The sequence below is a fragment of the Balearica regulorum genome, chromosome W, assembly GCF_011004875.1.
Source record: "Balearica regulorum gibbericeps isolate bBalReg1 chromosome W, bBalReg1.pri, whole genome shotgun sequence".
NCBI classification, from domain to species: domain Eukaryota; kingdom Metazoa; phylum Chordata; class Aves; order Gruiformes; family Gruidae; genus Balearica; species Balearica regulorum.
This window is the reverse complement of record NC_046219.1, coordinates 1635976-1661687: the sequence shown is the minus strand read 5'-3', so window position 1 is coordinate 1661687 and position 25712 is coordinate 1635976. Positions and strand designations below refer to the sequence as shown.

At 46.1% G+C, this 25712-nt stretch overlaps 2 protein-coding genes and 1 long non-coding RNA gene across 9 annotated transcripts in view; 1 reads left to right on the top strand and 2 right to left on the bottom strand.

The window, feature by feature from the left end:
- Positions 1 to 25712, bottom strand: part of LOC142599148 (SWI/SNF-related matrix-associated actin-dependent regulator of chromatin subfamily A member 2) — a 686065-nt gene that overhangs the window by 94540 nt on the left and 565813 nt on the right. The gene's annotated exons all lie outside the window — the stretch shown is intronic.
- The window catches only part of LOC142599154 (proprotein convertase subtilisin/kexin type 5-like), a 287421-nt gene that overhangs the window by 90037 nt on the left and 171672 nt on the right, over positions 1 to 25712 (bottom strand). The window lies entirely within an intron of this gene.
- LOC142599232 (uncharacterized) overlaps positions 1 to 25712 on the top strand; it is a 537129-nt gene that overhangs the window by 387007 nt on the left and 124410 nt on the right. The window contains exon 2 of the long non-coding RNA XR_012832855.1: positions 1017 to 1129. This is a non-coding gene — a long non-coding RNA (uncharacterized LOC142599232). The remainder of the gene's footprint in view (positions 1 to 1016; positions 1130 to 25712) is intronic.

Genomic DNA, 25712 nt, shown 5'->3' with positions numbered 1-25712 from the left:
AAATGAGCAGCCTAGGACACCTTGAGAAAAGTTAGATAAAAGTTATAGCAATCACCAGAATGTACCGCAGTCCCTGCCATATGTGGAAGTCTAGCAGCTGTCAGAAAATGCACAGATTTATTCAAGAAAAAACTAGACACACCATAATAGTTTTGTATAAGCAATTTGCTCTGAAGATTTAAGGAGATGCCATTTCTGTACAGTCATTATTAAGGTTGTTCTATCAATATTCCCATAGTTTCATCTATTGGGACGTTAATGACTCAGGTCAAAACCAGAATTTTCCTTAGCAGAGAACATGCTTACTCTTCCTGTCCTAAGCCTCTTATTTCCTGCTATTTCATATTTCATGACTTGAGCCTTCTGCACTGATTGAACCATTTTTTTACCTGCTGCTATAATTCCTCAAAATATGTTGATTTCTACCACTCTGTGTCCCTAAAAGTGACAAGTGTTTAACAAAAATCTACTGTTCCGTACTGCATCCTTGGTGTATCTGTATTTACTCAAAATTGAAGGTGCCATGTTTGTGTTGGGTTTGCGTGGCAAGGTTTTGGTAGCGGGGGGGGGGGGGCTACAGCGATGGCTTCTGTGAGAAGCTGCTAGAAGGTTCCCCTGTGTCTGATAGAGCCAATGCCAGCCGGCTCCAAGACGGACCTGCCGCTGGCCAAGGCCAAGCCAATCAGCGCCTCTGTGATAACATATTTAAGAAAGAGAAAAACAGCTAGAGAGAGCTTTTTGCAACCGGAGAGAGGAGTGAGAAGATGTAAGAAACTCTGCAGACACCAATGTGAGTGAAGAAGGAGGGGGAGGAGGTGCTCCAGGCGCTGGAGCAGAGATCCCCCTGCAGCCCATGGTGAAGACCATGGTGAAGCAGGCTGTCCCCCTGCAGCCCATGGAGGGAGGATGAGGGGGTGTAGAGATTCCACCTGCAGCCCGTGGAGGACCCCACGCCGGAGCAGGTGGAGGCACCTGAAGGAGGCTGTGGCCCTGTGGGAAGCCCGTGCTGGAGCAAGCTCCTGGCAGGACCTGTGGACCCTTGGAGAGGGGAGCCCGCGCCAGGGCAGGTTTGCTGGCAGGACTTGTGACCCCATGGGGGGACCCACGCTGGAGCAGTCTGCTCCTGAAGGTCTGTACCCCATGGAAGAGACCCACGCTGGAGCATTTTGTGAAGGACTGTAGCCCGTGGGAGAGACTCATGTTGGAGAAGTTTGTGAAGGACTGTCTCCCGTGAGAGGGACTCCATGCTGGAGCAGGGGAACAATGAGAGGAGTCCTCCCCCTGAGGAGGAAGAAGCGGCAGAAACACCGTGTGATGAACTGACCGTAACCCCCATTCCCCGTCCCCCTGTGCCGCTGAGGGGGGCGGAGGTTGAAGCCGGGAGTGAAGTTGAGCCCGGGAAGATGGGAGGGGTGGGGGGAGGTGTTTTAAGATTTGATTTTATTTCTTATTCCTCTACTCTGTTTTGCTTAGTAATAAATTAGATGAATTTCCTCTCTAAGTTCAGTCTGTTTTGCCCATGACAATAATTAGTGAGTGATCTCTCCCTGTCCTTATCTCAACCCACAAGCTTTTCATTGCACTTTTTCTCCCCTGCCTAGTGAAGGAGGGGAGTGATAGAGCAGCTCTGGTGGGCACCTGGCCCCCAGCCAGGGTCAACCGACCACAGTCCTTTTTGGCGCCCAACATGGGGCACGAGAAAATCGAGATAAGGATAGTAATTGGAAGAGGTAACGGGCAAAACATTGACTGAACGTAGCTTGAGAGTGAAATAGTGGTGAAGGGATTAGAGGTAGATTTTGTGTGTAGATTGTCCACTCTTGTTTAGTGTTGTGATAGTGTTGTTTTGATTTTGGTGTGGGGAATTCTTTTTTTCTTTTTCCTTGTCGATGTGATTAGTGTTTGTCAAGTTTTTGTGTTTAATGTATATTTTAATGATAATTCTTGAATATGTGATTCACAGAGGCGAGGGGTGGAATGTGTTGGTTTTGCGTGGCAATGTTTTGGTAGCGGGGGGGCTACAGCGGTGGCTTCTGTGAGAAGCTGCTAGAAGCTTCCCCTGTGTCTGATAGAGCCAGTGCCAGCCGGCTCCAAGACGGACCCGCCGCTGGCCAAGGCCAAGCCAATCAGCGCCTCTGTGATAACATATTTAAGAAAGAGAAAAACAGTTAGGGAGAGCTTTTGCAGCCAGAGAGGAGTGAGAAGATGTAAGAATATCTGCAGACACCAAGGTCAGTGAAGAAGGAGGGGGAGGAGGTGCTCCAGGCGGCAATACCGCACCAACCGAGACTCCCTGATTCCCATCCATAAGCTGATTCGTCAACTGGAGGGTCAGGGAGTGATCGGCAGAACCCGCTCACCCTTTAACAGTCCCATATGGCCAGTGTGGAATTCCAATGGAGAGTGGAGGCTGACGGTAGACTATCGTGGCCTGAATGAAGTCACACCACCCATGAGTGCTGCCGTGCCAGATATGCTGGAACTTCAATATGAACTGGAGTCAAAGGCAGCCAAGTGGTATGCCACAATTGATATAGCTAATGCATTTTTCTCGATCCCTTTGGCAGCAGAGTGCAGGCCACAGTTTGCCTTCACTTGGAGGGGCATCCAGTACACCTGGAATCGACTGCCCCAGGGGTGGAAACACAGCCCCATGTTGGGCGCCAAAAGGACAATGTTGTATCTCGATACTCTGTGTTTTAAGAACCAACAGGTTCAGAATAATGTTTCTGTTTTTTATTTTTCTTTCAAGTTCTGCTTAAAGCAGAAGCTGGTCAGTAAGGCAGAAACATATCTTAAAAGAGAAAGAAACTCAGCAGATGACATGTGACATTGTTTTATGAAGAAAAGAAATAGGAGAAACTAAGTACAGAGGTTATTTATAGATGATTAGTAGTATAATAGTATAATAGTAGGATAATAAATTATATCCGTGAGGGATTACCATATGTAAATTCATTAGGGCTTCAAGAAATTATCTGAAAAAGGAAGTCAAAGAAAAGATGATGCATTTGTGCAACATTTGTTAAATTCAAGGCCCATATAGATAACTATAGCTAGGTGGTGCTTAACCTTTTCTAGCTGTATGGGCCTGAGTAGGGAAATGATCTTCCAGCATTGTCCTATAGCATTCAAAATAGCAGAGAAGAGAAGAATAGGAAAAAAAATACCTTCACAACTGTATGTCACTGGCTATTACTGCTACACTCACTCTGTTCTGAAAGATTACCTCCATAAAGTACATTTTTATGGTCTTTACCTAGCCTTCATTTGCCTTTGTCTCCGAGTGTGAGTTTCTATACCTGTGTCTGCACTTTGCAGCTGCTCTTGAAAACACCTAAAAATAATTTGCATTATTTTCTCTAAGTGTGTATGTAAAAGATTCAACTGCATCCCCTCCCAGCCTCCATCACCTTCCCAGTTGCCCTTGCACAATAGATATGGGACGCTGGAACTGGAGGGCCAGGTAAATGAGAATGTAGGTGAAGGGCCATCTAGGGGGTTTCCTAGGGTGAGTCAGTCAGCCCCACACCTTACGACTGCCTCTACTAATAAAAAAAGGAGGGTAATTGTCATAGGCAATTCCCTTCTGAGGGGAACAGAGGGCCCAATACACCAACCAGACCCATCCCACAGGGAAGTATGCTGCCTCCCTGGGGCCCGGGTTAGAGACATTACCAGGAAACTTCCTGGTCTGGTACAGCCCTCTGATTATTACCCATTGTTGGTTATGCAGGTTGGTAGTGATGAAGTTGCAGAGAGAAGTCCAAAAGCAATCAAAAGGGACTTCAGGGCACTGGGGCGAATAGTTGAAGGATCAGGAGCACAGGTAGTGTTTTCCTCAATCCTGTCAGTGGCAGGGATGAATACGGAAAGGAGCAGGAAAACCCAGCTGATCAACATGTGGCTCAGAGGCCGGTGCCACCAGTGGAATTTTGGTTTTTTTGATCATGGGGAGGTTTACACAGCCCTAGGCCTGCTGGCGACTGATGGAGTCCAGCTATCTCAAAGGGGGAAAAGGATTCTCACTCATGAGTTGGCGGGGCTCATCGAGAGGGCTTTAAACTAGGATCGAAGGGGGAAGGGGACACAACCAGACTCACCAGAGAGGAGCCTAGGGGTGGCATGCCAATGTTGGGGGTGAAATCGAAAGCCCAGCTCAAGTGCATCTACACCAATGCACGCAGCACGGGCAACAAACAGGAGGAGCTGGAAGCCATTGTGCGGCAGGGTAGCTATGACTTAGTCACCATCACAGAAACGTGGTGGGATGACTCTCGTGACTGGAGTGCTGCAATGGATGGCTATAAGCTCTTCAGAAGGGATAGGCAGGGAAGGAGAGGCAGTGGGGTGGCTCTGTATGTTAGGGAGTATTTCCATTGTATAGAGCTCGATGATTGTGATGATAAGGTCGAGTGCTTATGGGTAAGGATGAGGGGGAAGGCCAACAAGGCAGATATCCTGCTGGGAGTCTGTTACAGACCACCCAACCAGGATGAAATGGCAGATGAAGCATTCTACAAGCGGCTGGCAGAAGTCTCACAATCCCTAGCCCTTGTTCTCATGGGGGACTTCAACTTACCAGATGTCTGCTGGAAATACAACACAGCAGAGAGGAAACAGTCTAGGAGGTTCCTGGAGTGTGTGGAAGATAACTTCCTGACACAGCTGGTAAGCGAGCCTACCAGGGGAGGTGCCTCGCTTGACCTGCCATTTACCAAGAGAAGGACTGGTGGGAGATGTGGTGGTCGGAGGCCATCTTGGGCTTAGCAACCATGAAATGAGATTTCAATCCTTGGTGAAGTAAGGAAGGGGGTCAGTAAAACCGCTACCATGGACTTCCGGAGGGCAGACTTTGGCCTGCTCAGGACACTGGTTGAGAGAGTCCCTTGGGAGAAAGTGCTGAAGGGCAAAGGGATCCAGGAAGGCTGGGCATTCTTCAAGAAGGAAGTCTTAAAGGCACAGGAACAGGCTGTCCCTATGTGCCATAAGATGAACGGGTGGGGAAGATGACCAGCCTGGCTGAACAGGGAGCTTTGGCTGGGACTCAGGAAAAAAAGGAGAGTTTACCACTCTTGGAGGAAAGGGCAGGCAACTCAAGAAGAATACAGGGATCTCGTTAGGTCATGCAGAGGGAAAATTAGAAAGGCAAAAGCCCAGCTAGAACTCAGTCTGGCCACTGTTGTAAAGGAATAGCAAAAAATGTTTTTACAAATACATTAACAACAAAAAGAGGGCCAAGGGGAATCTCCATCCTTTATTGGATGGGGAGGAGAACATGGCCACCAAGGATGAAGAAAAGGCTGAGATACTTAATGCCTTCTTTGCCTCAGTCTTTAATAGTCAGACCAGTTGTCCCCAGGGCATTCAGCCCCCTGAGCTGGAAGACAGGAACAGAGGGCAGAATAAACCCCCCATAATCCAGGAGGAAGCAGTTAACGACCTGCTACACCACCTGGACACTCACAAGTCTATGGGGCCGGATGGGATCCACCCCAGAGTACTGAGGGAGCTGGTGGAGGAGCTTGCCAAGCCACTCTCCATTATCTATCAACAGTCCTGGTTAGCAGGGGAGGTCCCAGATGACTGGAGGCTTGCCAATGTGACACCCATCTACAAGAAGGGCCGGAAGGAGGATCCAGGGAACCACAGGCCTGTCAGCCTGACCTCGGTGCTGGGGAAGGTTGTGGAACAGTTCATCTTGAGTGCGCTCACCAAGTGTGTGCAAGACAACCAGGGGATCAGGCCCAGCCAGCATGGGTTCATGAAAGGCAGGTCCTACCTGACCAACCCGATCTCCTTCTATGACCTGGTGACCTGCCTAGTGGATGAAGGAAAGGCTATGGATGTTATCTACCTGGACTTCAGTAAAGCGTTTGATACTGTCTTCCCACAGCATTCTCCTAGAGTAGCTGGTGGCTCATGGCTTAGACAGGTGCACTCTTCGCTGGGTAAAAAAACTGGCTGGAAGGCCGAGCCCAGACAGTTGGGGTGAACGGAGTTAAATCCAGTTGGCGGCCGGTCACAAGCAGTGTTCCCCAGGGCTCAGTCTTGGAGCTGGTCTTGTGTAATATCTTTATCAATGATCCGGATGAGGGGATCGAGTGCGCCCTCAGTAAGTTTGCAGATGACGCTAAGTTGGGAGAGAGTGTCAATCTGCTTGAGGGTAGGAAGGTTCTGCAGAGGGATCTGGACAGGCTGGATCAATGGGCCAAGGCCAACTGTATGAGGTTTAACAAGGCCAAGTGCCAGGTCCCACACTTGGGTCACAACAATCCCAGACAACACTACAGGCTTGGGGAACAGTGGCTCGAAAGCTGCCCTGCAGAAAAGGACCTGGGTGTGCTGGTTGACAGCTGGCTGAACATGAGCCAGCAGTGTGCCCAGGTGGCCAAGGCGGCCAACAGCATCCTAGCTTGCATCAGGAATAGTGTGGCCAGAAGGACTAGGGAAGTGATCGTGCCCCTGTACTCGGCTCTGGTGAGGCTGCACCTCAAGTACTGTGTTGAGTTTTGAGCCCCTCAGTACAAGAAGGACATTGAGGTGCTGGAGCATGTCCAGAGAAGGGCAACAAAGTGGGTGAAGGGTCTAGAGAGCAAGTCTTATGAGGAGTGGCTGAGGGAACTGGGGTTGTTTAGCCTGGAGAAGAGGAGGCTGAGGGGAGATCTTACTGCTCTCTACAACTACCTCAAAGGAGGTTGTAGTGAGGTGAGTGTTGGTCTCTTCTCCCAAGCAACAAATGATAGGACAAGAGGAAACGGACTCAAGTTGTGCCAGGGGAGGTTTAGGTTGGATATTAGGAAAAATTTCTTCACCGAAAGAGTGGTCAGGCATTGGAACAGGCTATCCAGGGAGGTGGTGGAGTCACCGTCCCTGGAGGTGTTAAAAAAAAATGCATAGACATGGCACTTCAGGAGATGGTCTAGTAGACATGGTGGTGTTGGGTTGGTGGTTGGACTTGATGATCTTAGAGGTCTTTTCCAACCTTAAAGATTCTATGATTCTATGATCTGTGAAATGTCTGTATGTTTTGGGCACGCATAATGCATCCAAACATTGAAAACAGTCCATTATAGGCAAACATTTAATGTAATACAATTTGGTGCAGCATAAAGTCAAGTACATTTTGAGTATGTTACCTGAGCAACAGACTGCAGTACTCATGTAAGACGCTAACATCAGTGTGTGTTTCACTGTAACCATTAGCCCAAATTGTTATGAACCAGAAGTTGTTGTCATTTACTTTATTCCAAAGTCAGTTAAAAAAAGCTCCATGTGGAAAATAGTTGTGTAGATTAAATTATGCAATCAGATAACTATGATTGTATAAGACAGAAAAAAAACCCCAAAACTAGAAAACATTATAAAATTATGTTGCATCCCATATTGTAAAAAACAATTATAAAAGTATGTAGGAATGAAAAGGGGGAAAAAGTCATCAGGTAGTTATAAAAGTGTGAGTGCTTCTATTGATCCATATTGAAGCCAAAACATTATTATAGGAATTTTTATTTGTCCCTTTCTAGTCAACAAAATGAGTGTCTAACATTTGGTGACTGGTTATCCATCTCATAATAAATTCTACAAAAATTTGGATAAAAAATCAGAAAGAAAAAAAAAGATATTAGAACTGGAGGAATGCAATGAAAAATAAGTAGTAACTGGAGAATCTGACATTATAAAGCAGTAGCCATGCACTGTCCCTTAATATCAGATCTGTATTTCTGTACTACTACATTGCAGAATCTCTGAGTTGTTTCTTTTACATGAGAATGACTTCGTATAATTTTAATTGCAAATCCCTGTATTGGGTCTGGCTGGGACAGAGTTAACTTTCCCCATAGCAGCCCTCATAGTGCTGTGCTTTGTATTTGTAGGCGTTGATAACACACCAGTATTTTGACAACTGCTGAGCAGTACTCACACATCATCAAGGTTGTCTCTCCAAACTGCCCCCTGCCCACAAAGGCCAGAAGGCAAGAGGTTGGGAGGGGACATAGCTGGGCCAGCTGACTCAAACTGACCAAAGAGATATTCCATACCATATAAGATCATGCTCAGCAATAAAAGCTAAGAGAAAGAAGGAGCGGGGGGCATACTTTATTAAGGCTGTGTTGGTTTCATCTAGGATAAGGTTAATTTTCACAAGAAGCTGGGAATGGACACAGTCAGAATAGGTGACCCAAACTAGCCAAAGGGGTATTCCATACCATATGATGTCATGCTCAGAGGGTAGTTGGGGAGGGGCAGCACGACTCCTGGACCGTCTGAGTATTGGTCGTGTATGTTTGTTGGGTCATAGTGTAACCGATGTGTTTAACTTTTTTAACCATGGTGATGGGATCAAGATGAGATTATTAGCAATAGTAGGGAATGAGAAAATATTTTAGGAATGAGGACCTGAGAGCTTGGTGGTACCATGGAACTGATAAACTGCATTATTGGTACGTGAGCCAAATAATATTTCATTTTCTGTCAAAATCATGTCCTTTGAGTGAACTTTGTTCATTATAATCTCATTATAATACCAAAACACACCTCCATGCTAAAAGCTACCCACCTCCAAGGTACGACCACCCCTCACTGGGCATGCTCTCTGAATTTCTTTAAGTCTGTAGCTTTAAAAGCAAAGCGAGAAAGTTTTACACCAATCATAATGAAGTAACTATGTAACTATGTGATGTAATTGTGACCATGTGTGTATTGAGAATATAAATATGTGCATGTTCGTAGGCTAGGTATGCACGTTGGGTGGAACTATCCCCCGTGCATCCAGCGCTGCAATAAAGAATGCCTGCCTTTTAACACTACATTGGTGTTACGAGGTTTATTCCCGGATTTCGGTGACAATAGGTGAGAAATTGCATTGTGTATAACCCGTTTTGTATATTCTAAGTACTATTGCTGTTATTTTCCTCTCCCTTTGCTGTCCCAGTAAACTCTTCTTATCCCAACCCACAAGTTTTAACTTTTTCTTCTGATTCTTCTCCCCATCCCACCAGGGGTGGGGGGGAAATGAGCAAGCAGCCCTGTGATGCTTAGCTGCCGGCTGGGGCTAAACCACGACATTCCTTTTTGGTGCTCAAGGAGAGGCACAAAGGATTGAGATAACAACAGATCTGACCAGAGTGTGTTAAAACAAATTTGTTATAAGTATTTATAATATTATTTAAACAGTCGCTGGTCACAATGATGTTTTGTTTGTTCACATGATTGTGGCATGTAAACCCTTACTTGCTGTATGTATTCCCAGCGGCACTGTTTATCACCTCTGGGAGAGGGGTATGGATTCTCATTTTGCTGTACTGGGTGATATTGACTTATGATATAATAAAATCACTGGACATGAGGTTAAGCTTCTATTTGTATTTGGCATTGCTGTCAGACCCATACCTCGGATGACATCTCTCAGACTTGATTAATAATTCCACCCAATCTATAGGGAAGTCAGGAGGATACTTTCTCCTGGTCTTTCACCTCCCTGTTTTCCTTAAGGCTAGTTACAGCAGCTTTTGAGAATTGTGAATATCCTTGGGATGATCAAGTCGGCATGCTTCTATTGCTATGTCTCCTGAATGTGTTTCAAGTCCTGTTCAGGGTTACAAAAAATTGTTTTAAGAATACCTCCCAGAGACCTGCCCCGAGGCTGGATAGTCATGGGTGGCATGGCATGTGGGAGAATATGGGCAGGTATCTGGACAACTTCTCACCTAAAATGGTTTGGAATTTCACTCTCAAACAACTACAGGACTCTGATAAAGTGATAAAATATTTGAAAGGAAAATGCTGTGGTTATCCCAGAGATACACAACTTACTGCACTGTGCTAGGCTCTGGCCAGTATCTACCAAACACTACTTGACAGTAGGCAGCGCCCTCAGGGGGAAGAGAGGGAAAATGGAGCGACAGCCACTGGGGCTACCCAAACCCCAGTGAAAAGTAGCGCAGCTCAACCAAAAAAACAACCTGTACTGGTATCAGTGCCCCTATACACAAGAAGAAATACATAAAAAAAATCAGTTCACTTAAGTAAGGGTTCACAAGAACCAGAGGTAATCACCCGATCCCTGTCCCTGAGGGAGCTGCGAGATATGTGAAAAGATTTCAGCTGCCTTCCAGGGGAGCACAATGTTACCTGGTTGCTCCAATGCTGGGATAATGGGGACAGTAGTTTTGAATTAGAGGGTAGGGAGGCCAAGCAGCTGGGATCCCTGCCCAGGGAAGGGGGCATTCACAAGGTGATTGGGAAAAAGACACAAGCCTCTGGAGGCGACTCCTGTCAAGTGTGAAAATAAAGTATCCTTTCAGTGAAGATGTTCCATGTCATTCAGGCAAGTGGACAACCATGGAATGAGGTATCCAGTACCTGAGGGAATTAGCCATGTGGGAGATGGTTTACTATGACCCGGACAATGTGCAGTTACCCACAGATCCTGATGAAGTCCAGTGCACATGACCCATGTGGCAGAAGTTTGTGGGGAGTGCACCTTTGTTGTATGCCAACTCATTGGCAGCAATGGAAAGAAAAGGCAATGACGCACCAATGGTGGATGAAGTGGCTGGCCGACTCCAGCAACACGAAGAAAGTCTCTCTTCCTCCCTTGTCTCGGCTGTGGAGAAACTGTCCTGGAAGGTCCAGCAACTTGAAGAGAATATGTCGTATTCTGCAACTGTATTGACCAGTATATCTCAGCTGTTAGGAGTAAGCGTTCCTCTGCTCCATAGAGAGGATACAGAGGGTACACACCACGAGGCACCCTGTGTTTTTACCTGTGTGACCACAGAGAAGACATAAGTGGGATGGAAAACCTACCTCGAACATATAGGCACAGGTACATGAACTGCAAGGAAAAACAGTCACAAAAGGGGATTCTTCCAGGAAAAAATCCCTCTCCGGTTTCCAGCAGGTAGTCCTCCAGAGCGTCTGATTGTACTTATGAACCTCTTGAAGGGACTTCTAAGTCATTTTTGCAAGAAATGAGTAGCGAATATGATGAGCAGGGTTAGAGGGGCCCTGTTTCCAGCCAGGTGGAGTAAAGGGACAATCAGGTTTATTGGACTGTGTAGATCCAATGGCCTGGCACATCAGATCCACAAGAGCGTAAGGCACAGCAGACACCGACTTGGGGCACTCACAAAGCCCTCAAGCCGTGGTGGGGAAATGGGGGTGGTTACAGCAGTGGAAGCAGAGCAACTGGCAGCGCAGAGGCAAACCCATCTGGGCTGCCCCATTGTGGCAAGATATTGCTGCCCGGCTAGAGAAGCCGGTTGTAAAAGTACATCATGTATATGCCCACGTGCCCAAGAGTCGGGCCACTGAGGAACATCAAAACAACCAGCAGGTGGATCGGGCTGCTAAGAGTGAAGTGGCTCAGGTAGATCTGGACTGGCAGCGTAAGGGTGAATTCTTTATAGCTCGGTGGACCCATGGCACCTCAGGCCATCAAGGAAGAGATGCTACATATAGATGGGCCCGTGATCGAGGGGTGGACTTGACCATGGACGCCATCTCCCAGGTCATCCATCAATGTGAAACATGCGCTGAAATGAAGTAAGCCAAGAGGTTAAAGCCTTTCTGGTATGGAGGATGATGGCTGAAATATAAATATGGGGAGGCCTGGCAGATTCATTATATCACACTTCCACAAACCTGCCAAGGCAAAGCGCTATGTACTTACAATGGTGGAAGCAACCACTGGATGGCTGGAAACCTATTCCGTGCCCCATGCCACTGCCCGGAACACTATCCTGGGCCTTGAAAAGCAAGTCCTGTGGCGACATGGCATCCCAGAAAGAATTGAGTCAGACAACAGGATTCCTCTGAAACAAGCTCATAGACACCTGGGCCAAAGAGCATGGCATTGAGTGGGTGTATCACATCCCCTACCATGCACCAGCCTCTGGGAAAATTGAATGATAGAATGGACTGCTAAAGACTATACTGAGAGCAATGGGTGGTGGGAACTTCAAACATTGGGACACACATTTAGCAAAGGCCACCTGGTTAGTTAACACTAGGGGATCTGCCAATCGAGCTGGCCCTGCCCAATCAAATCTTCCACGCCCTGTAGAAGGGGATAAAGTCCCCATAGTGCGTATGAAAAATATGTTAGGGAAGACAGCCTGGGTTACTCCTGCTTCAGGCAAAGGCAAATCCATCCATGGTATTGCTTTTGCTCAAGGCCCTGGGTGCACTTGGTGGGTGATGCGGAAGGATGGGGGAAGTCCGATCTGTACCTCAAGGGGATTTGATTTTGGGTGAGAATAGTCACTGATTTAAATTGTATGATGTTAATTTCCAAATAACCGTGCCATTTTATGTCATCACTACTACAATTGCTATATGCTATACCAATGCCATTACGGTAAGAATCACCCAAATTAATGATGAACTTTGATGAAACCGAGCAAGGTGCAGAGATTATTAAACCAGAACTGGCTTCAGCAATGAGCGCCCAGCAACTTCCTTGAGATTGATATCTTCAGCCTGCAGACTGTTAGCATGGACTGCGCCAGAAATATCAGCTACAGATGCAGCATGCAACAATCCAACACCACACACCATGTCTCCTGCCCTGAAGGACTGTTATGACAGATGGAGCCCAAAGTCATGGACTAAATGAACCCAACAGACATTTTAGAGGGATGGCCTATAGACTAAGGGAATGATATCTGTGTATGTGTATAGATATATATATCAAAGACAGGGGAAGTGGTGGTGATTAATTGAGAAATGTAGGATCTGGGCATGACATAGATGGTATAGAATAAGGAGTGGATAATGTCCTGGTTTTGACTGGGATAGAGTTAATTTTCACAAGACTCTGGGACCGGACACAGCCAGGATAGCTGACCCAAACTAGCCAAAGGGGTATTCCATACCATATGACCTGATGCTCAGCATAAAAGGAGGCCAGTAGGGAAAAGGGTTACATGACTCTGGGATGGTCAGAATGTATGGTCATGTACGGTCATGTATCATTAATTTTGTATATTGTTATAAGTACTGTTGTTGTTTTCCTCTCCCAGAAACTGGTCTTATCCCAATCCACGAGTTTTGCCTTTGTCTTCCAATTCTCCTCCCCATTCCACGAGGGGGGAGAGGGGGGCCTTGTAAAAATATAGAAGCTTAGCTATAAGAAAACTTATATTAACTAGAAAGCTGCTTAAGGCCTAGAACTGTTTTAAAGCCTATAATCGTGGGAAAGGGGTTTGTAATCAAGGTAATAGCTAACTGACCATGGCAATGTACAATGCTGCTACGTTCCTTGTACAGTCCCTACCCAACCGGACAATAGGCCCAGGAATATTAATCTTATGAAGTAAGTTGTAAGGTACAAGTGTATCCACAGCAAGGATACTGCGCATGCCTGCAAGAAGAGAGTCATCCAGCGAACACGGGTGCGAGACCACTGACGACCACCAGAGATCCCCGAGGACCACCGACTCAAATCACTGAGCATACGTGATGGGGAGGAGAATATGGAAATGGATTCCAAGAAATGATTATCATAGGACTGCCTTTTCTCGGAAAAATAATGAATATGTATATTTTGATTCTATATAACCTGTATGTTGGTGATCACCTGGCATGCACGTTTGGTGGAGCTATTTCCCCCGTGCATCCAGCACTGCAATAAAGCATACCTAGGGTAACTCACGTCTGGTAGAATTTTTCTTTAACAGATGGCACCCCAGATGGGACCCTAGGACGCAAGAGGAAGAAGCACCAGTTAATTCTCTGGACAAACCCGTGACCAACGCTCATTGCCGGCAAAAATAGGTGAGTTCACCTAAGAGACTTGGACACGGGTCTTTCCAGACGATACTGGGAGTACTCTTGTGTTTAAACTTGCTAAAAGATTTGGTAAGAGGAAAAGAAGTAAGAAATAGGAAATACACCCAGCGTTGAAAGGGGGACGCCCCTTGCTGAGGTTTTGGAAAATTGGAATAAGGTTTATGGGGCACAGACTTTGCAAAAGAAAAGACTGATTGTGTTGTGTCAGGAGGAATGGCCATTCCTAACTCGAACTCGAGGGGGAGGACCTATGGATATTTGGCCTCCCAAAGGAACTTTTAAGCCCCATAAGTTAAAGTTTTTAAGGACTATTTTAGAAGATACTGCAAGTCAAAATATTGATTATTGGTATATTTGGTATGATTGGTCTTGTCAAAGACGTAAGCCATCTAAACCACGGGTAAGCCCACTTCCCTCTGCCCCTGAGGCCGAGGAAAGTGACCTTCCCCAAGCAGGGATGTTTCCCATGAAATTGGATTACATCCCAAATCCCAGAGCAGGACCAGGAGCTCCTCCTGAAGTTCCTGCAGTGACTGCTGTGATGCGCCACGAACCTTGGAAACAAGGTGATTTGATTATGTGGCAAAGCAAAATGCCAAGATTAAGAGATGATGCAGAAAAATGTGCCCAAATGCTATCTGGAATAGTCACTGATTACACACCTAATTGGAGCGACATGAAAACTTTGTTAAGAGAACTATTCCAGATGGATGAGCGAGATAAAATTTTTCAAAAGGACTGAGAAATTGCTCAGAGGGGTCAAGGATTAAATCCCTGGCCCACTGAGGACCCTAATTGGAATTTAGCCACAACCGATGGAATGCAAGCTTATCGGGCAGCCATCGGACAATTATTGGAGGCCATACGGCAATGTGGCGAAAGAGTTACAAATTGGACAAAGGTCCTTGAATGCAGACAAAAACCTGATGAACACCCCAGCGATTATTGGATAAGATTGAAAACTACCTTGTTGAAATACGGGGGAATGACTAGAGAAAATTTTCAAGAACCATTGGCTATTAGTGTATTTGTGGAGCAGTCTTCTCCTGATATAAATAAGTATTTTAAAAAGCACATGCCTGGGTGGCAAGGGGAAACCCTGACTAAAATACTGAGTATTGCTGCTTTTGTTTTTGATGGTAGAGATGAAGAAAAACAAAAGAGAGAGAACGAGAGAAATAAACAGGAAAGAAAACGAGAGCGACAGGAAAAAGAGAGAGAAATTAGTTTGTTGGCTGCAGCAATTACACAGAATTATCAATCAAGAGGAAGGGGCAGGGGAATTTCAAGGGGAACGCCAAGAGGAAGGGGACGTGGGGGAAGGGCTCCCTTTCTTTCTTCTCTTAACCAATCTAATCCTAATACTTTAGAGTGTTTTTATTGTGGGAATATAGGACATATCCAGCGAGAGTGCCCACTCCGCCCAGTAAATGCTGGACGAGGATCAAATCCACCGTATCCACCGTGCCCTCATTCACAATAGAAAATTAATGAGCTGAATTCCATGCTTACCGAAGGACTGCGAAAATGTCGAATGAAGGAGTGAAGGTAAATGAGTATGGACAAATTACTGCAAAGGTAAATGGACTTTTTGTTGAATTTTTAGTAGACACAGGAGCAACTTTGTCCCTTTTGAATTATGTACTTCCACAAACATTGATTTCTAAAGAGAAGGTACTTATAAGAGGGGTTGTTGGACAAGAAATAAAATATAGTTCAACCCCACTTCCAATTATCATTGCAGAGAAAATGGTATGGGGAAGATTTGTGATATCTCCAAATTCACCTGTGTCTTTGCTAGGACGTGATCTTTTGCAGGAATTTGGTACTCAAATACTCCTTGCTCCGGCTGGAATCAAGTTAATAATCATGGGATTGGAAATTGTGCAAATTCCACAAGAAGAAGAATCGGCTTTTAAAATTCCAAAAGGACTTGAAGCAGTTCCCCGGGAACTATGGAGCAGCTCTGGTGATGATATAGGATTATTGTTATCTGCAGAACCGGTAATAATTAAAACAAAAGGAGGGTCACCTCCATCAATTAAACAGTACCCGATTGCAGATGAGGCTATCCCAAGTATTCAAAAACAGACTGCAGTTTTCTTAGAAAAAGGAATACTCAAGGAATGTCAAAGTCCATATAATACTCCAATCTTGCCAGTAAGTAAACATCGATTAGATAAAGATGGGGATCCAGAATATAGATTTGTTCAAGATCTCCGTGCAGTAAATGAGCATGTGATTTCCCCACACCCTGTTGTCCCTGACCCAAATTTAATTCTTACCCAAATACCTGTATGGGCACAATATTTTACTGTTTTGGATTTAACAGGAGCATTTTTCAGTATACCTATTGCTGAAGAAAGTCAATTGATTTTTGCCTTCACTTGGCAAGGGAAACAGTTGACTTGGACACGCTTGCCACAAGGGTTTACTAGTTCACCAACCATCTTTTCTCAAATTCTCAGAAACAATCTAAGAGACTTAACATTTCCTGGGGGTTCTGTTTTGATTCAATATGTTGATGATTTGTTACTAGCAAGCCATACGGCTGAAGATTGTATGCGGGATACTGAATATTCGTGCATCCAACTTGCAAAAAAGGGTCACCGTGCATCTCTATCCAAACTGCAACTCTGTCAACAACAGGTAAAGGATCTGGGGTTTATTCTTAAACCAGGGAGGAGAGAAGTAGATCCAGAACGGGTAAGAGCTATACAAGAAATTCCCAGACCAGTAACAAAGAAACAATTAAGGGGATTTTTAGGACAAGTAGGATATTGTAGGCCATGGATTCCTGGATTCAGTGAAATAGCGAAACCTCTTAATGAGGCAACGAAAAATGAGGAAGTGGAACCAATAGCTTGGGGTCCTGAACGAGAAAAAGCCTTTCGTGCATTAAAGGGAGCATTAATGCAAGCTCCAGCTTTGGGGCTTCCAGACTATTCTAAACCCTTTAAACTTTATTGCACAGAAAACAAAGGAACAGCAAATGGAGTTTTAGTTCAAACTTTAGGGCCACATGAAAGACCTATAGCCTATTATTCTTGCACATTAGATTCAGTAGCAAGAGGAACTCCGTTCTGCATAAGAGCTGTGGCTACCGCTGCTGAGTTAGTGGAAAAAAGCCGGAACATAGTCTTGGGACATCCCCTAGTAGTCTGTGTGCCACATGAAGTTGAAATATTATTGAAACAATATGCCGAGAAAGCACTTTCTCCACAAAGAGCACATAAATATGAACTAATACTTCTGCTTGCTGACAATTTAAGATTGGAAAGATGTAACACTTTGAATCCTGCCACCTTAATGCCACTGCCCACGGATGGAGAAAAGGATGAACATGATTGTGAACAGGTGATCAAAATGATGAGCAAACCACGAGACGACCTACGAGATCAGCCTTTGGATAACGCAGATATGAACTTGTTTACCGATGGCTCCTCCTATTATGAAGAAGGATGGAAATGTACTGGGTTTGCTGTTACCACGGAAACTAAGGTATTGTTAGCAGGACCTTTGCCTCCCACTCTAGGTGCTCAAGGCGCAGAGATCGTCGCCCTCACGAAAGCTGCACAATATGTGATCGGAATACGGGTTAATTTGTATACTGACTCTAAGTATGCGTTTGGAGTTTGTCATGCTGCAGGTATGCTGTGGAAAGAAAGGGGATTTCTCACATCAGCAGGTAAAGCGATCGCCCATGGACAACAGATTAAAGAACTTTTGGAGGCGATCCAATTACCATCTGAACTAGCAGTAATGTATATTAAAGCACACACCAACCAAGAGAATCAATTGGCAAAAGGGAACGAGCTCGTGGACCAGGCTGCAAAAGCGGCAGCCCGACAAGTAATTTTTGCAATGACACTGACCCATCAAGGAGAGCTCGACCGGGAATTGCCAGACACGCAAAAGCTGTATGAGGAACTTCCTGAGGAAGAAAGACAGCTCTGGGAGAAGCTGGGAGCTGAACAGCAGAATGGACAATGGACTCTAGGGGGGAAACCATTACTCCCAAAAAGGTATTTAATACCAATCGTGCGATGGCACCATGAGAAAACCCATGGTGGACCTGAGAATATAGCTTTGAGAGTACAGAGACTGTGGGCAGCACCAGGGATTTATGCTGCTATTAAGAGAGTTTGCGAAGGGTGTCGACTGTGCAAACAGTATGCCTCTCTGAAAATCAAGGCACCAGCAGGAAAGCGACCTCCAGCAACATATCCTTTTCAAATACTACAAATTGACTACGCGGAGATGCCTAGGGCTATGGGATATGCTTATTTACTTGTGATCATTGATCAGCTTTCGGGCTGGGTGGCGGCTTTCCCAACTCGAAAGAATGACTCAAAAGCAGTGGTTAAAGCTCTGTTAAAAGAGATAATACCTAGATATGGAGTTCCTGAAATAGTTGACTCGGACAGGGGAGCACATTGCCGCTATTTTAGTGCAAATTTATCATTCATTAAATATCAAGATGCAATTGCACACACCTTATCACCCACAATCGTCAGGACAAGTAGAAAGGATGAATAGGACGATCAAAGACAAATTAGTTAAGACTTGTAAACAAACTGGCTTGAAGTGGCCAGAAGCATTAAATTTAGTACTTTGGGACATTAGAAATACACCAAGGCAACCAGTAGGTGTATCTCCAGCAGAAGTTTTATTTGGGAGAATTTTAGCAGTACCTGGAACTTATATTCCAGCAAAAACAAGCCTTTTGGATGGAGATGAACAGGTAACTCAATATTTATTGTACTTGCAAAATTCTTTCATGCAATTACGAAATCATGCTTATTGGTATCAAGGGATAACACCTGAAATTCAGGTACATAATATTCAACCAGGGGATAAAGTGTATATAAAGAATTTTAAACGGAAAAATAGATTTGAGCCCAAATGGGAAGGACCTTACATGGTGTTATTAACCTCCTTTTATGCTGTAAAGGTACAAGGAAAAGAGACGTGGATCCATCACTCACATGTGCTTAAAGATTCCGTGACAGAATGAAAATCAACGCATTGCTGTATTTGCTGATTTGTTTTCTCTTGAGTAAGACTGATACCTTGTGGACAAAGTTCATCCTGCGATACCGAGATGCAATTACAAAAGGAACCATAATACAATATAGTAATACTAGTCTCTGGGAGCAAACCTTTTGTAAAGTTTGGGGAACTAAGAATGCAAAAGGGGAAAATATTGTAGCGGGTAGAAATACTGAGATTGTATGGAATCCTTTTTTTAATCCTAATGTTTTTCTAGAATTTTGTGTTGGATTTGTGATGGGAGATCCTGAGAATGGAACGGAATCATCAAGAAGTTATACATGGAAAATGTATCCATATCACACATATATATGAGCCGCAAACAGGAACAGGAACCTGGTGTGTCAACCATCACTTATGGGTAATGACAGAGGGTAAACATAATGATTGGTGTTGTATCAATTTGAATCTGACGAGTCCATCCTTTTTTGTAATGTATTACATTATCAAAGATGGGTTTAGGAATTTTCCAGTAGCACATGATCATGAATTTCCATGGGGTTTTCAAACTGGCGTTTTTAATACTGACAAAATAATGACCAAATCTAGATTAAGTAAACGAAGTCTAGTTGGAAATGAAGAAGAAACTTTTTGGTTAAATAACACTCACGTTTCCTTAATGAAGTCCTTTGCGAAGAATTTGAATTATACTGAATGTTGACTTTGCGCATCTTTACCAAAATCTGTAGGTCGAGGGTTTGATTTAATTGGTATTCCAATTCCGAAGGATTCAGTTTGGGAAAAGTTTTGGAGAAATACCTCTATAACGACTAAATATGAGGAGCAAATATTAACCGTCAGAATTCCTCCTTTAGACGAATATCATAACATCCTCTGTGTAGAGAGATGTTACCCCCCAGAGAACTGGACTTGGCAGTTTTGTCTTAATCACACTTTTGTGGGAAATTGGACTAAATGCAACACAACTAATCATATTAAATCTCGCTTAAGCTGGGCTTGGAGGGCACCAAAGGCACTAGGACTATTTTGGTTATGTGGTGACAAAGCTTATAAAGTACTCCCACCACGCTGGGGAGGAATTTGTACTCTAGGATTGGTAACTGTGGATTTACAAATTCTCCCTAAAACTATAAATGTTCCAATCTGGCATCGCACCTTTTTAACTCGTGTTAAAAGGACTAATAACCCACTAATAGAAAAACCCTCAGGATTTCACTCTTTTCTCCAATGGTTCATACCATCTTTAGGGGTGAGTGAACTGGAAAAAGCGATTTTAAACATATCGGGAGAAATTGAAAAATTGGCAAATTATACCGCTCATGGGTTAACAACTTTGCAAATTGAAATTGCAGAACTTTCAAAAATTACCCTACAAAATCGTATGGCCTTAGATATGATATTAGCATCACAAGGCAGAGTTTGTACAATGCTAAATGTGAGTTGTTGCATGTATGTAGATCATTCAGGGGAATTCTTGACTGACGTACATAAAATCTGGGAGAATAGTTCTCAAATGCGACAAGTACAAAAAGACGATACATCTTGGGGTTTTACTGATACTGTGTCGTGGTTGACTTCCTGGGCTCCTGATTTATCTGTGTGGCTCAAAAAGGCGCTTGCTGTAGCAGCCTTAGCGATCATAGGGATTGTATGTATAATAGTGATTTTTCAATGTGGTATAACCTGTTTTTCTAGTATAGTAGCAAAATTACAAGGAGCTTGGAGATATAAATAATTGCACGGATGCAATGAAAACAAAAGGAGGGAATTGTAAAAATATAGAAGCTTAGCTATAAGAAAACTTATATTAACTAGAAAGCTGCTTAAGGCCTAGAACTGTTTTAAAGCCTATAATCGTGGGAAAGGGGTTTGTAATCAAGGTAATAGCTAACTGACCATGGCAATGTACAATGCTGCTACGTTCCTTGTATAGTCCCTACCCAACCGGACAATAGGCCCAGGAATATTAATCTTATGAAGTAAGTTGTAAGGGACAAGTGTATCCACAGCGAGGATACTGCGCATGCCTGCAAGAAGAGAGTCATCCAGCGAACACGGGTGCGAGACCACTGACGACCACCAGAGATCCCCGAGGACCACCGACTCAAATCACTGAGCATGTGTGACGGGGAGGAGAATATGGAAATGGATTCCAAGAAATGATTATCATAGGACTGCCTTTTCTCGGAAAAATAATGAATATGTATATTTTGATTCTATATAACCTGTATGTTGGTGATCACCTGGCATGCACGTTTGGTGGAGCTATTTCCCCCGTGCATCCAGCACTGCAATAAAGCATACCTAGGGTAACTCACGTCTGGTAGAATTTTTCTTTAACAGGCCTGGTGGGAGGAGTGCTTAGCTGCCAGGTAGGGTTAAACCATGACTAAGGCGTTGTCTTCCTAAGCAACTGCTACACATACTCATGCCCTACTTCCCAGGAAGTGGCTGGACATCACCTGTTGATGGGAAGTAGAGAATATTTTTTTTGTTTGTTTCCTTGGCTTCCACGCATGGCCTTTGCTTTTCTTTATTAAATGGCCTTTATCTAGACCCACAAGTTCTTCATCTTATTTTCTCTTGTTGGGCACCTGGCATCCAGCCAAGATTAACCCACCACAGTCCTTTGTGGCGCCCAATGTGGAACACAGGACAATAGGTGTTTTGAACTGAGTGTGCTGTAGCTACAGTAGTTATTAAGTGGCAGGCTTCTGTGTGGGTCATGGAGTTTGCTGGATGCAGTGCTTATCTTTTTATTTTGCTGAGCTTGGGAACATGTCAATACAAACAATGGCTATGGACTTTGCACTGGTATTGATGCCCTTACTGTGGTGGGGGAGCTATCTTGTGGAGAGGATGAGGGAATACACCTCCCTCTTCCTATCCAGGACTGCTGTGGATGGTTTTATTGTGCAGGCTTCCAAGGTCCTTGTTCACCCTTATGTGAGCTCTTTAATACTACTAATTAACACTTTTTTGGTTTGTGGAATTTGGTCTCATCCTGGTGTAAGAGAAGACAACTTTAGGATGAGGCAATACTGAAATGTGCCCTGAGGAGGCCGGTCCCCGGGTGGCAGGGCATGTGGAAGGATTTGGGCAGGTTCCTAGGACGGTTATCACCTCCTATAGCCTGGGACTTTACACCTGAACAGGCAAGTAATCCCAGCTAACTGACACGCCACCTGATAGAAGGGTGCCTTGCCTACCCCAATGAAAACCAACAGCTTCTAGCACTGTACTGGGGCTTGGCCTGTGCCTATTGAGCCACACAGTTCAGTACTCTCAGAGGACTGTGGTTAAGACAGGAAACCAAAACACCTCTGAGAATACCATGACTGAGACCAGGATACAAACTACATCTGAGGACACCATGGTTGAGACAGGGACCAAAACCCTAACTACAGTAATTGCCCCAGTAGTGAAAAAGAAATGCTGGACAAGGAGGTCAATGGGTCCATATCATCGATTAGTGAGGGAAGAGGAGGAAGTGTCTGATCAAGAAGCTGATCCTTCAGCAAAGAAATGAGAGTAAGGAGTGAGAGAAATCAGATAAGAGGTAGAAATTACCCAGTCCCTGACCTCAAAAGAACTTTGAGACATGCGGAAAGATTACAGACGCCAGCCACGTGCTGCCTGGCTGCTCCAATGCTGGGATAGCAGGGCCAATAGTCAGCAATTAGAAGGTAGGGAAGCCCAACAGCTGGGATCCCTTGCTAGAAACCAGGGAACTGAGAGGGGAATTGGAAAAGAGGGAGCAATTCACAATTTCTGCAAAAGGCTCCCATCAAGCGTGAGGGCAAGAGTCAGTTGCCAAAGAGTGCAGCTCCGGTGCCGGCCCGACCCACAGCAGAGCAGCAGATCTAGGCACACAGGGGGGTTTTCCTGACTTTCCAGAGGCAGGGAAATGCCAGGGATGCAGAAGAGACCTGCCACGTGCCGGCTGCTCTCGCGGGAACCGCTGACCAGACCTGGGCGTTGCCAAAGCAACGGCGCCCACCCCTGATGCCTATAAAAAGCAGCCTAGGGAGCGCTAGCGACCCAGAGTGCGGTGAACAGAGCTGGCAAACAGAGTGTGGCGCATCAGCCAGGGCGTGGCGCGGCAGCCAGGGTGTGAAGAAGCAGCTTGCACAGCAGTTTGCGCAGGCAGGGCATGCGGGCAGGGCCTAGTCAGTCTACCTGCTCAAGAGGAGAGTCCACTGGTGGTCATCACTCTCTCATAGAAGGAGCTCAGCCATGGCGCCCACCAGGCAGAAAGCCCTAAGCTCTGTGCTCGCCAGAAGGCATGTGGTGACACAGACAGAGCTGCCACAGAAGCATGCAACCACCCAGCTCTCAGGCTGCAGGGAGTGTCTGACCTTGGCAATGGCAGGGGAAAGCAGTAGTGAGATTGGCTGCCTGAGGTGTGACCAGGTGGACGATCTGCTCAGCCTGGTGGCAGAATTATGTGAAGAAGTGGAGAGGTTAAGGAGCATCAGAGAGGCGGAGAGAGAGATAGACTGGTGGAACCAAGCTCTGCCCTCCCTGAGGCAGAAACAGGGACAGCTAACAGACCAAAGCCAAAGTGAAGGGGACCCTGTATCCTCCCCTTGCCAGGCAGAAGGCAGCAGCCTCAAAGACGGGCTTCTCACTCCTCTCTCCAGCTGCAAAAGCTCTCCCTAACTGTATTTTTTTTCCTTCTTAAATGTGTTATCACAGAGGCGCTGTTTGGCTTGGCCTTGGCCAGCAGCGGGTCTGTCTTGGAGCCGGCTGGCACTGGCTCTATCAGACACAGGGGAAGCTTCTAGCAGCTTCTCACAGAAGCCACCCCTGTAGCCCCCCCCGCTACCAAAACCTTGCCATGCAAACCCAACACACTACTTTAGTATAATGTATCTGCTGAGAAAAGAGTGGAGTGAATGGAAACAAGTCCACGCGCGGCGTGGCAGGCGAACCTTCTCCTTCTCACCTGCCTCGCCTTCCCATGTACCCCTGTGCAACAGGTACGAGGGTCTGGCTGTGGAAGGCCACTCGAGCGAGGATATGCATGACAGTCAAGCTACTCCAGAGGTAGCACCTAGGCCCAAAAGGCCCATGCCTCAGGTCGTGACCACCCCAACAAAGAAGAAAAGGAGAGTTGTAGTTGTAGGGGACTCCCTTCTGAAGGGTACAGAGGGCCCGATATGCAGGGCAGACCCTCCTCTCAGAGAAGTCTGCTGCCTCCCTGGGGCCCGTGTCAAGGACATCGCTAGGAAACTCCCCAGCCTGGTACAGCCCTCTGACTATTACCCACTGCTGCTCCTCCATGTGGGTGGGGATGAAGCAGAGACACACACCACGAAAGCGATCAAAAGGGACTTCAGGCTCTTAGGGCAGTCACTGAAGGATTCGGGAGCGCAGGTAATATTCTCCTCCCTCCTTCCAGTTGAGGGCAGCAATGGTGGGTGGAACAGGTGGACGCAGTCCATAAATGCATGGCTCCGTGGCTGCTGTCAACACCACAACTTTGGGTTCTTTGACAATGGGGCGGCCTACACGGCACCAGGCCTGATGAACCCTGATGGGATTCACCCCTCTCAAAGGGGGAAGAGGATCTTTGCCCAGGAACTAGCGGGGCTCATCGACAGAGCTTTAAACTAGGCTCGAAGGGGGAGGGGGATAACATCAGGCTTGCCAGCGACATGTTGTGGGATGATGTGCCCAGGTTGGAGGAACAGGGTGCTGGCGAGGGCCCTCGGCCTACTGCTCAGAAACATGCTGGATGCACTACAGCACGCTCAAAGCCTGGAGGAGACGAGCCAGGGGCTCCAGATGCAACAGGAACCAACGGGGTAACACTGGGAAGATACATCAAAAGAATTCCAGCCACTCCAGCCAATAAGTCAGCCCCATCGGGGGCCCAACTGAAATGCCTCTACGCGAACGCACGGAGTATGGGGAATAAAGAAGAGGAGTTGGAGATGTGTGTGCGCCTGCAAGGCTATGACCTTATTGGCATTACGGAGACATGGTGGGATAGCTCCTATGACTGGAGTGTTGGGATGGAAGGGTACAGGCTCTTTAGGAAGGACAGGCAGGGCAGATGAGGAGGGGATGTTGCCCTCTATGTCAATGACCAGCTGCAGTGCATGGACCTCCACCTGGGGATGGATGAGGAGCCCACCGAGAGCCTATGGGTGAGGATTAAAGGGAGGGCTGGGGCAGGGGACATCATAGCAGGGATCTGCTACAGGCCACCTGACCAGGGGGACCGAGCAGATGAAGCCCTCTATAGGCAGATAGGAGCAGCCTCACGCTCACAAGCCCTGGTCCTTACGGGGGACTTCAACCACCCTGACATCTGCTGGAGGGACAAGGCAGCAGGGCACAAGCAATCCAGGAAGTTCCTGGAATGTGATGATGATAACTTTCTCCTCCAAGTGATAGAGGAGCCCATGAGGAGAGGGGCCATGCTGGACCTTCTTCTCACCAATAAGGAGGACCTGGTAGGGGATGTGAAGCTCAAGGGCAGCCTTGGCTGCAGTGACCACGAAATGGTGGAATTCAGGATCCTCAGGGCAGCGAGGAGGGCACACAGCAAGCTCACTACCCTGGACTTCAGGAGAGCAGACTTTGGCCTCTTCAGGGATCTGCTTGGTAGAATACCATGGGACAAAGCCCTGGAAGGAAGAGGGGCCCAAGACAGCTGGCTAATATTCAAGGGTCACCTCCTCCAAGCTCAGGAGCGATGCATCCCAACAAAGAGGAAGTCAAGCAAAAATACCAAGAGGCCCCCATGGATGAACAAGGAGCTCCTGGGCAAAGTCAGACAAAAAAAGGAAGCCTACAGAGGGTGGAAGCAAGGGCAGGTAGCCTGGGAGGAATACAGAGACACTGTCCGAGCAGACAGGGATCAGTTTAGGAAAGCTAAAGCCCTGAGAGAA